The 12,232-nt window shown below is 36.0% G+C and overlaps 1 protein-coding gene across 1 annotated transcript in view; it reads right to left on the bottom strand.

Moving 5' to 3' along the window:
• fam49bb (family with sequence similarity 49 member Bb) overlaps positions 1 to 12,232 on the bottom strand; it is a 49,506-nt gene that overhangs the window by 29,149 nt on the left and 8,125 nt on the right. The window contains exon 2 of the mRNA XM_026201178.1: positions 98 to 180. The gene's annotated coding sequence lies outside the window, so the exon portion shown is untranslated. The remainder of the gene's footprint in view (positions 1 to 97; positions 181 to 12,232) is intronic.

Here is a 12,232-nt window from a genome sequence, read left to right as displayed (position 1 = left end):
TTAATAAAACAATGACTTCAACAGTTCATACATTAAAATAATTGCACAGTAGTTATACTGTAGTAACAGGGCTGTGATTGTGTGTGGAAATTCTTACCAGCAGAAAAGCAGAGGTGGTGACAGAAGGGAGGCCTATCCAGGCACTCGCCAAGGTCGCAATCCAACAGAAATACTAACAATCTGAAAAGAGAGTAAAAAAAATAGAACAGTTTTCATTACAACAACTCAAAATAAGAAAATAAGAAAAATCACTGATTACGTGTGCTTTTAAACAGCATTTCCCTATTTAAATTCTCTCTACACATTTATTTTTTAAAAGTCTTTCTCCCCATAATTTCACAATTCAATTTCCAGAAATAAGCTTTAACACACTAAAGCCTTCAAGATTAATGCATGCAACGTGCGTGTTTAGTTCCTGAATTCAAACTTGCTTCAGACTTCCTTTGGTTTCATGTGAGCCTGTTATACCACACTGCACACTAACTTGAATCATTTGTCCATTACCACAGAAACAAACAGTGTTTCGAAGTCATCAAAACAACTACTGTGCACAGCTTTGGTCTAATGGATGCAGTGCATCGATCCATCGTAAAACCATAACAGGCTCGAGCCTGCAGATGTGTGGTTTGATCAGGGCAGGAGATCTGCTAGTTGTGTGGTTATTATGTTCTTAATATTCAAGATGACCTTTGCCCCCACTTCATCTAATGCCTGTGGACAGTAAAACTGCCCCGGTGGTAAAGCATTGGGAGGTGCTTTGGCCACTTCCTCTTGTGCAACACTTCCTCCCATTCACAGCAGACTTCAGCTTTCCATTGTGCTTGCTGGCTTCACCCTCACCTCATTTCAGTGTAGACCATTTAGTGCTTATTTTTTTGTACAACCCATAACCCTATTAAACGTCAGTGTATAACACTTCTGCATTGTTTGTGCTATGATCATCAGTGATATCTCAAATCATGAAGCGTGTTGAGAGGAGTTTTTTTTATTATTATTGTCTTTATTTTATTTTAGTGTGGCAGATGGCAAAACTGGTAAAAAAAAAAAAAAAAAAAAAAAACATCCATCAAGAAAAAAAAAACTAGTGCTGTACCCGACTAACACATTTTTTAGTCAACTAGTAGTCATTCATTTAAGCCACTAGTCGACTAATCACACATTCATATTAATTTAATTATATGTTTCTCAGGTCTGTAATGCAAGTGTCCCAGACACTTTTAAGTTAATAGAGACTGTTCTTTATTTATTTTACAAAAGCACAATGTTTTGTTAATATTGTGAGTATGAACAAGTTAAAGTAGTCTTTTTACAGTTTCAAATTTATGTATTACTCTTAACTGTGTGATCAAAACTGATGGCATATTTGTAGTTGTTTTCACTATTCTCAGTAAAAAAATGCTAATTTCTCCATGTCATGAAGTAAGCTCCACCAAGAAGACTTTAAAAACCACCCAAAACATCTATCAATGCCTTAGAAACCATCTAAAAACTATCTAGAAAACCCTAAAACCACTTAGCAACAACCTACCGACCACATTGAAACACCTTGGCTACAATCTAGCAACAATCTACCATCTAGACTGTGTTAGCAACTGAATAACAATGTACCAGGATGAATTTGGTTCACTCATCAATTTTTGGTACTAAATAACTTATAACATCCAGTTACAAAAAGAGTTCATGGAATGTCTGCATTCTAAAGCATTTGTATGAATTACTTCTCAAAATCTCTAAAATTACAAAAACTTGTATTAATTGTATTCATAAATGTAATGCAATATAAAATGGCAATTCAGTTTTACTTCAGCAGGACACTAAAGTCAACCCAATGCTAAATTAATCTTAACCAAAACATCATCATTTACTCACCCTGATGCCTTTCCAAATAATACTTCTGTTCATCTTTGTAATTAAAATGAAAATATTTTAAATGAAACCTAAAAGATTTCGGTTCCTCTATTCATGCAGGCTAAAAAAAAAGTTATACAGATTTGGAATTACTCAAAAAGTGAGTGATTAATGAAAGAACATTCATTGTTGAGTAAACTTCCCCTAACTCGGAATCAATTTGGAGCAGGAAAACATAACAGGAATAGACTCAGCGCTTTTTTAAAATGCTTGACAGACCAGCAAACTGCAAATTCCTGACTGTGTGTAATGTTACTCTTTGTAAAATACACTTAGCTTGACAGACATGTCAGAAGGTCAGATAACAAAGACTGTGCTTGAACAAGTGTCACATTTCCTTGAGAGATGACATCATTGCATCCCTCCACAAACACATCTAAGGGGACATTGTAAAAACCGCCATTTGCTTGTTTCGCAATCTTAAGTCAATCTAACAATAAATCCCCAACAGCAAACCTGATGAAATACAAAAAATTGCTTAATTTAGATCCAACATTGAAAAAACCTGACAGTGAGCAAATCCAGCCATGATTGTTTTTTTTTATAATAATAATAAAATAAAATAAAATAAAAAGAGTATGCCTAAACAACCATGCTGTATGACACGACTGCAAATTGGTCCAGAGGTCAAACAAACAATTTAATGAAATGGAACTGTTCAGATAAGATGCAGTTTCAGATTTGTATTTGCTATGATCCTTTATTTTTTGCCAACAAACCATCATTACAGGATATAGCACGATTCTATCACATGCAGACAGAGAGATATCTTCACAGCAGCAGAGGACATTTTTATCTAACAGTTCCAAATCTGGTCTCTAGAGACTACACATAGGACTTTCTCTGCTACAATCACTACAGTACAACCAACAGAACACTGTTTGGCCCATTCAACTACACAGATCATTCATTTAGTCCTGCATTTAAAAAAATTATAAAAAATAAATAAATAAATAAATAAAAAATGGTTAGTTACAGTTTCCTAATAAAAAAATTATTGTGATTTAAAAACACAATTTTAAAAATCCAGGTTTTGTTGGTAGCAGGGCTTAGCCACAACTTTCTGATTATATATCAATATGGTCAAATTGAATTATTATTAGTAGTAGCAATATTAATTAAATATTAATAAATGAAATAAAAATGATCATCCAGTCTGTCTGGAATAACATAAAGAAACAGAACAAACTGAGAAAAACTAAATCCAGAAGTAGTCATGTCTCCAAAACACTTCAAGAAACCTGAAAAGCTTGAGTACTGTGCAAAGTTTTAGGCGCTTAAAAATGCTGTAAAGTGAGGATGGTGTACAAAAATAATGGCATAAAAAGATTAATAAACTTCTATTAACTTAACTAAATTAAATCAACATTTGGTGTGACCCTTATATGCGTTAAGCTTTTGTCCTAGGTGCACTTGCGCATTGTTTTTCAGGTAGCTTTGAAGGTAGGCTTCTTGAAGTGTATTTGAGACATTACCACTTTCTTCTGGATTGAGTCTGTCTCAGTTGTTCAGTTTCTTCATGGCATTCCAGACAGACTGATGATGGTGAGATCAGATCTCTGTGTGGAGCACTGGCTGTTGTCAGACTCCTTGTGCAAACAAAACTCTCACTGGATTATTATGATTAATGGCAAAAATAATGTTTGGAAATGTTAAATTATATTTACTACTGACACACGACAGCAAAACATAGAAATAACTGACTTAAAACCATTTTTTGTTGGTGAAAATAGTATAGGGCCTAAGACTTTTGCACAGTACTGTACATGCATAAAATTACTATAATTATTTTATATTACAGCTGTAAGATTACAATACTATGTCTGGCTGTCTTAAATTTACATCAAATTTATTTCAAGGTGAAGACACAGTGGACCCTTAAAACTTTTCTGTTGTTGATAAGAGCTTCTCAATACAAGTATAAGAGGATGGTTGGCGGGTGACAAAAAAAGTGACAAACTCAAAGCAATGCAGAGATGGAGTTTGTGTGGAGCAGCGTTTACTATGAAGCGAGCCGCTCTAAAAAGCTGCAAACCCTGGCAGATAATAAACTGCTCACATGTAAGAATACAGTGCCATGCTTTACTCTGAAACACACAGGGCATATCTAATTGAACCACATCCTTTTTGATTTGATAATCACACAATGTCATTTCACTATTTTTGGTTTTATTTTGATTAGTTGTATTGCTTTAGTTAAATGCCTCAACAATCAGGATGTAGATGAAGAGCACATCAGCTAATTTGCATGCATGAATAACTATGTGGGAAAGTCTGTGAGGCTTATCTTATAGCTTTTTACAAAAATGGCAAATTGGCACACTGGGTGTGTTGGTTAAGTTTAATAGGCCTGTGATGTCAGAAACACAGTCTATCCTAACAAAAACACATTAAGGTTGTTAAACATTAACACTGCCTTCATGCTTCCATACTCCGAGGTGAGGAAATGGGCTTCTAAATATATGCTGTGGCATACAAGTTGACCCAGGTTCTTGGTGCCAAGATCAAGTTCATTTTATCTAATCCACCTGGTAGGATATTAAAAAAGATGTCTTATTATGAACTGTTGAATGCTTTTTGATAAAAATTGCACTGAAAAGGCTGCATTTAGGCTGCAAGAAGCTGGAGATACATGTATGACCGCTCAACTTGGGTTTAACAAGCCTGCTGATGTTCAGTGGCCTAAATTGCAACAGATAAGGCAGGCATCTAGCACAATCCAAATATTATCCAACATCTGTTCAGAATTCCTAACAATGTTGATGTAGAACAGCAACACTTTCAAGCACTGCAGTCACTGCAATTAGCAGAGCAGTGGGAAATGCTTAAGTGCAATCGGACTATCAGCTGGCCATTGTGTCGATGCTGTGAGAGCATGCTGTACTCTGCAGGGGAAATGGAGCTGCGCTTTGCTCACATTAGACTGAAAATCATTCACTGGACTGCCAGAGGCATAATACAGATTATGGTTTGAAAAGCTTTGCATGGACTGTGCGTTCGCTTTCATTTTGACAACACTAGATTCATACATAGTGCAGTATATACACTGTACACACATTTTCTGAAGCCAAATAAACAGACTAATCAGTATTGTATTTATGTTCTATATAGAAGATTGAGACAAAAAAGACACCTGAAAGGCACACATGTATAGACACTCTGACACTGACACTCCCTCGGAGTTAAAACAAACCAATATCCTGGAGTAATTAATTTACTCAAACAGTACACTGACTGAACTGCTGCGAAGAGAGAACTGAAGATGAACACCGAGCCAGAAAACTAATGAAAGATTGACTCGTTCTCGAGTCAAGAACCGTTTCTGTCAGACGCGTCCGATTCGAGAACCAAGGAGCTGATGATAATGTGCATGTGTGATTCAGAGTGAAGCAGAATGACACATAGAGCGTCTGAACCGAACTGATTCTTTTGATGATTGAATCTGAACTGATTCTGTGCTAATGTTATGAGTGCGGGTAAACCGAAGGCTTGAATCAAGGGCAATCATCTCCAATGACGCCATTACGTCGAGTGCAAAAGAACCGCTGAACCATTTTCTTCAACCGGTTTATTGAATCAAACTGTCCGAAAGAACTACTGGTGATCCGAAAACCGATGCAACCGGTTCTTGACTCGTGAACGAGTCATTATCTGGCCCGGCTCGGTGTTCATCTCTCTCTTCACATCAGTTCAGTCAGTGTACTGTTTGAGAACATTAATTACTCCGGGATATTGCTTTGTTTTAACTCAGAGGGAGTGTCAGCCACATTTAAAAAAGTTAACAGCTTAAGTCATTTGTGGATTAATGTGTATTGGAGACGTGAACCATTTTAAAATGATTCAGTTCGAGTTGGTGAACTGGTTCAAAAAGATCCGGTTACATAGAATGATTCGTTTGCGAACCGGATATGACAAACTGCTTTGATTAGAACTCTCTCACAACAGACACGGAAGAGAAGACAATACTGAACAAAGTCATATTTTTGCTATTTTTGGACCAAAATGTATTTTCGATGCTTCAAAAAATTCTAATTGACCCTCTGATGTCACATGGACTACTTTGATTATGTTTTTCTTACCTTTCTGGACAAGGACATTATACCGTACACACTGTTTCAATGGAGGGACTGAGAGCTCTCGGACTAAATCTAAAATATCTTAAACTGTGTTCCGAAGATAAATGGAGGTTTTACTGGTTTGGAACGACATGAGGGTGAGTTATTAATGACATAATTTTAATATTTGGGTGAGCTATCCCTTTAAGTGCGCCAGTTACTCACTTTTGCACTTCAACAGACAAAAACACAAAGAATTATACAAAAATGCTTTTGAGTTGGGCCTGTCAAATCTGTGTCACATGCATCAGGTTAAAAGAAAGCTCTACTTTTAAAGTGAAACTTGCAGTGTCATGTCCTCAATCAAAGAAAAGAAAAAGTGATATCACGCACTGCTGTTTCGTGAATAACTTTTCGTACCTGATTGACTTCTGAATAAAGATTATTATTCAATTTAAAATTAGTTTTTGTATATACAATTTATAGTTTATGAAGATTGCTATAAGTTCTCTTAAATTAAAAGTTGTATTTCTCTAAGTCTATTAAAAGTTTAAAAAAAAATACCGTAATGCTATAAAGCTATAATTAATGGCTAAACATTAGGAGGAAATGCATTTAATAAAGACATCACTAGCAGTGTTTGTATGAATGATACTGGCCTTCATTAATAATAGGCTACTTAGTATAAAGATGATATTAATATTATATATACCATCTTTGTATATATTGTTTTTACATTAATAATATTGTCAGTGTCTGACACAGTGCCTTTTAATTGCTGTTTTGAATCCAGGAATTGTTAATGTACAAATTGTGATTAATTAATTAATAGTTTTTTATTTATGACAACTAGGGAGGTCAATTTTCAATCATTTCCATGATGGATCCCAGTTTAAATTAACGTTCATTTAATTGATTAATTGTTCACCTTAATGCAGCTAAATGCATCTATTTCAGTGCCACGCAGTCACCGGCATGACAGGATGTGCTAAAGCCACTCTCAAATGCTTTCTCACCTGAAATAAAGGTGGTTTAGTCTGAATAAAATGCTAGTAGCTAGAATTATAAAATGAATTAATGTGATAATTATGATCATTTGATAAAATGAAGAGACCAAGTTGAATGTTTGAGATCATTTTACTTTGTTTCCTATGACGTCACAGAGACTGCTGAACACGCCACTTTAAATGGTTTTGTGGTGCTCATTGTTGTATTTTAAAACACAATTGCAATGTTTCCTATCTGCAATGCAAACTGACATTATGGCATTAAAAATATAATTATCCCAAACATAACTGTAGCTGTGCTGCGCAGTCAGTGAACCGCTTCAATCGGCGCTGCTGCAAAACAAACAGTTGCTCACATTAAATATTTTTATTTGAATAACAATTTTATGCAAGTATTATGACCTGTACTTAATTTGATCCTGCTGGATCCTGTTCCATAAAATGACAGATTTTTGCATCCCAGTACGCCTATTTGTTTTAAAAAATTTGGTATTTATGGTGCATTAGATCATGACAGTCCATGCATGCGTGCATACAAGGACGGAGTGAGCATGGGTATGGCTAGGTATTATTTGGAGGTTATTGCTCACATCTTTTTCAGCACAAATCCAAATGTTTCCATATTCACTATGTATTTTAATGTTATACTACTATTTATAATGTAATCTAGGCTTCTAACACATTTGCATATAGACAGAAAAGATCATCCTCTTCAAAAATGAGCAAAAACTTTCTTTAGAGCCGAGTGGACTGTATACTACGGTCTATTTAAAGTGACCAGTATAACCTTTTATATGTTTGGTTGACTGTATTTTATTTTGAACAGACTGCAAAGGAAGTCTGAATTGCTAGAATATGTGGAGTATGTGTGCGCGAATCGAAAAGCCGAAACATTAAAACAGTTTTATCTCAAAATACCCCACAGATAATGTTTTATAGCTTCTTGAAATTGCCACTTTTAGGGTATGAGCCAAAACGCTCTGGTTATGTTGTATTTCCCCTTTAAATGAAAATGAGCTGTTGCTCCCGCCTCCCTTCCAGTGGTTTTCCCGCAGAATTTGGCTACTTTAACACTGTTGCCACAGGTTGCTTTTCATGTCTGCAGGAGGGTTCTGTTGCAAAAATCTGGCAATTCCTCTTTCAGAAGCAATCTTTGCACAACTCCAGCACTGAGGGATGGGGTGGGGTGGGGGGGGGGTTTCTTCCAAAATGAAAGTTAACCACCATGTCCTCAGCGGTCTGTGGAGACTCCTATGTTCGTTGGTGCATCCCAACACACTACACTGGTATTGACGTTGTACCTCCAGCAGCTACAGCAAAAGAACAGTAATGGCGGACTGCTGCTTCTCACTCAGGGATGTGTATATGTTAATAGGGCAGAGAGCATCACAAATGGGCAGGACTTTCACTGACTATGTCATCATAGTCTGGAACTGCTTGTGTGGAGAGACAGTTTATGATTTTTTGGAATCATAAATCAACGAGTGAGTGGATTTTTACCATTATAGGCTGGCTGTTTTTTTACACACTGCAGCCACACAACTGTGTTCAAACACCTTATAAAAGTGATTTTTGCACTCTATGGCACCTTTAAATATATTCAGCACTTTTTTTAATGAAAAAACAAATGAATGCTCCTGGAAAACATATTGTCATTGTTGGACACAGTGCATTTTAATTGCGGTTTTAAACCCAGCAATTATTAAATGTACAAATTATAAGCTCTGATTATGATTATGATAAGAGTGGTATAAAATCTTTGTTTACAAGAGGAATAACTGGTTAGCTGGAAAAGGTTACATCGCAGCCCTTACAGCTGCACAATTAATTGCATTTCTACTCGCGATTACAATTATGGATGCCTCAATTACATAATCATTCAAAGCAGCAATTAATCATTCAAAGTACACTTATGTTATTCGTGCTTAAAATACCTTTGTTTTCTTTCTACGTTATCTTAAGGGTTTTCACATTATTTTAATTTTAGTTTTAGTAACATTATAATACCATTCATATTTTTACTTTTTTATAATTTAAAGAACAAATCAATCGTGCAGCCCTAGCGCCCATGCTTTTGAATGCCGTTTGAGTCAATATAGCATATTAAGAGGCTTTGGTCTGGTTTGCCAGTTGGTCATGAATTGACACAAATTCAATCATATTTAGGCATTGTTTCTTTTCCTAAATCCTCAATGTCTAACACTAATTTTACATCTTTTTTATTGTTGTTTACTTTTTATGCATCTCTCACTGTGGCAAACATGCGGGAAGGGAATTTAACGATTTCACAGATCAATCACAGATGGTTGCACGTATTTTGCAAATGAGCCAAAGAATTAAATAGCTAAAATGACCATCGATAGCTTTAATCGCTTGCATCACTTATCGGCAATTAATCAATCATTGATTAATCATTGACGTCCCTAATGACAATACTAGTTAAATTATAGAACTATAGATAAATTATCATTCATTTTCACTCTAAAATGTCACACCACTAAGATAAAATGCATGCAAATAGTGTTCATGTCCAAGCACAAACCATATTGTTTCTTTTTTTTTTTTCACATCATGAGACTACTATTATAATCTCAGTGCCAGCATTCTGAATGAATCATCTCCATTTTTGCATAAGCTTATTACTGTGGATGACTTTATAATCATCATCACTTAATCGAGCCTGGGAATGCTGTGTTACTATGGCAGCTGCTGAGATTCTGACACCCTGAAGGCCTAATGAGAAATCAGAACTCAGAAACACGGAACACGGTACTTAGAACATCACCAAGGCAACAGCTTGGAACCCTTGCTGCGAGGGGCTGGAGCTCTGGGAGAGGACTGGAATCACGAAGCCCTTCTAGTGCTGTGGCGGTCGCCGTGACAACCGCATCCAAGGCTGCCTCCCAGTTCTTTTTTTTTTTTTTTTCTTTTTTTTTTCTTTATGCCCTTCACTGGCAAACTTTCCTCCACCTCGTTTACTCAGATTTACATCATTGATTATGTTGCATAAATGCCCACTAATGGCAGAACCCTTGGAATGGGCTAAATTTGAATGACCTTAGCTCTTAGATCACTTAGAATCTGCTATAGAGTTGGTTAATTGTGTACAATTTTTCCCTTACGAATTTGTGCACTTATTCTATGATTTAAAAATTTCTTACAATAAGTATCCCCCCCCCCCCCAAAAAAAAAGTCTTTAATTTTCTCATAATATATACTGTAGCATCACTTCTTGTCTTATGATGTCTGATGTTAGTTCATGGATACGGTCTTTCCAAACCCCTCTTTTCCATACTCTGCTCTGACTGGTCAGATGGGATCAACTACTGTAAATGCTGGATTTTCAATGTGAAAAAAGTGAAAGTCGTGACATTTGCGAAGTATGGGTAACCCATACTAAGAGTTGGTGCTCTGCATTTAACCCATCCAAGTGCACACACACAGCAGTGAGAAGTGAACACACCGTAAACACACACCCAGAGCAGTGGGCAGCTATATATCTGGGCAACTGGGGGGTTCAGTGCCTTGCTCAAGGGCACTTCAGCCATGGGTATTGAGGGTGGAAGAGAGCACGGTTGTGACTGACTGTGACTGGTTGCTTGCTTTACATGTCTATCAGACACCCTCCTGGGCAATCCTAGGCCAATGAAAGCTACCATGGAGTCTAGACATTCCTCCATCTGAAGGTCTTGCTATGTGAAACTAAATGAAAGTTAACATCCCAAAGAAAAAAATAACAAATAAAATAATAGGGTAACTTTAAGCAATAACAAGCAACCAATAAAGGGTGCAGCAACCTATAAAAACTACTCAGGGAAAAAAATACAATACATTTCCAGGAAGCTTCAGTCATTTGCAAAAATAGTTTTTTTCCTCCCTCTGTCTGCAATTCAGAGAACAACACAGATGATTAGTATGCAAACACGTACATGAAATAGAAATATATTTTTTCTTATCATCAAAGCAACTGTAACTAAAAGAATAGCACAACTCACAACTCTAACTAATTTTATGAAACTACTTTTTTTAATGAATACTTTTTCTTGCCCAAAGAAAAAGTATTGTTGTAGCTTCATAAAATTATGGTTGAACCACTGATGTCACATGACACCATTTTTTTTTTTTTTTTTTTTTTTTTTTTTTTACAGATATCCTAACTAGCTTTCTGGGCCTCAGAACATTTCAGTTGCATTAGTCTATACAGGGTAAGAAAACATCAAATTAATTTAAACAAAAATATCTTAATTTGTGTTCCAAAGATGGACAAGGTTCTAACAGGTTTGGAACGACATTGGGGTGAGTAATTTTCTTTTTGGGGTGAATGGTCAATTTAATGATTACAAAAATGTTCATTTTTGGTGAACCAAATGCAGAAAGTACACACAACTACAGCCTTAAGCCTATGCTAACGGTAGGCAATTATTTACTCAAGACAAACCTTGTCTAGAAGACAACAAATGCAGAGGAAACGGAGTGCAATGGGTGGTTGAGTCATCTAACAACATTTCTTACTGCCTAATAAATTACTATCTTTACCCCCACACCCCTAGTGTTGTCCGTTTGCCCTGACCCACATTGAAACAGTATGACGAGATGGTAACTATCAGTGAAGGTGAAACTGAGGAGGTCAACCGCAGCGTGGGTAAGAGAGAAGTTGACACAGCACATACCTGTACAAGCACAACTGATAAAAGCAAGAGTGAGTAGAGACACTCTCACATACTCACATACACAGTAATCATAAGTGGTTGACCGATATGGGTTTTTTGACAGCCGGTGACAATATCTTGGAAACCAGGGTGGCCGATGGCCGATATAATTGTATTTATTTAAAACTATATTTAAGAAATTTTAAATTGTAAATGGATTACAGATAATTGTGTAAAATAAACATATTTTAGAAGACAAAGCATTTTTCAAAAATAAATGAACATTTAATAAAAATCTTATTAAAAAGAAAGTAAACTCATGCTCATGCTGTGAGTGACGGTGACGGTGACTGTATATAAACGCATACAAATTAAGCTTTTAATGTGACTTAGACTTAAATTACGGTAAAACAGAAACAACACAAAAGTTCTTCAACATGGAAAGCAATAGAAATGTAGTAACTAAGTCATTTCCCCAGATAACGGTGTCATTTCGTGCGCTTTGCAGGACTGCGGGACACCGTGACAGGACAGTTAGTCTATTCATTCCTACAACTTGTTAATTCGTTACTACAACTTCTTAATCTGTGGCAATTGTCCATGTTTCATTAAT

The sequence above is a fragment of the Carassius auratus genome, chromosome 24, assembly GCF_003368295.1.
Source record: "Carassius auratus strain Wakin chromosome 24, ASM336829v1, whole genome shotgun sequence".
NCBI lineage: Eukaryota > Metazoa > Chordata > Actinopteri > Cypriniformes > Cyprinidae > Carassius > Carassius auratus.
The sequence above is the reverse complement of the archived record's forward strand: the minus strand, read 5'-3'. Positions and strand labels throughout refer to the sequence as shown.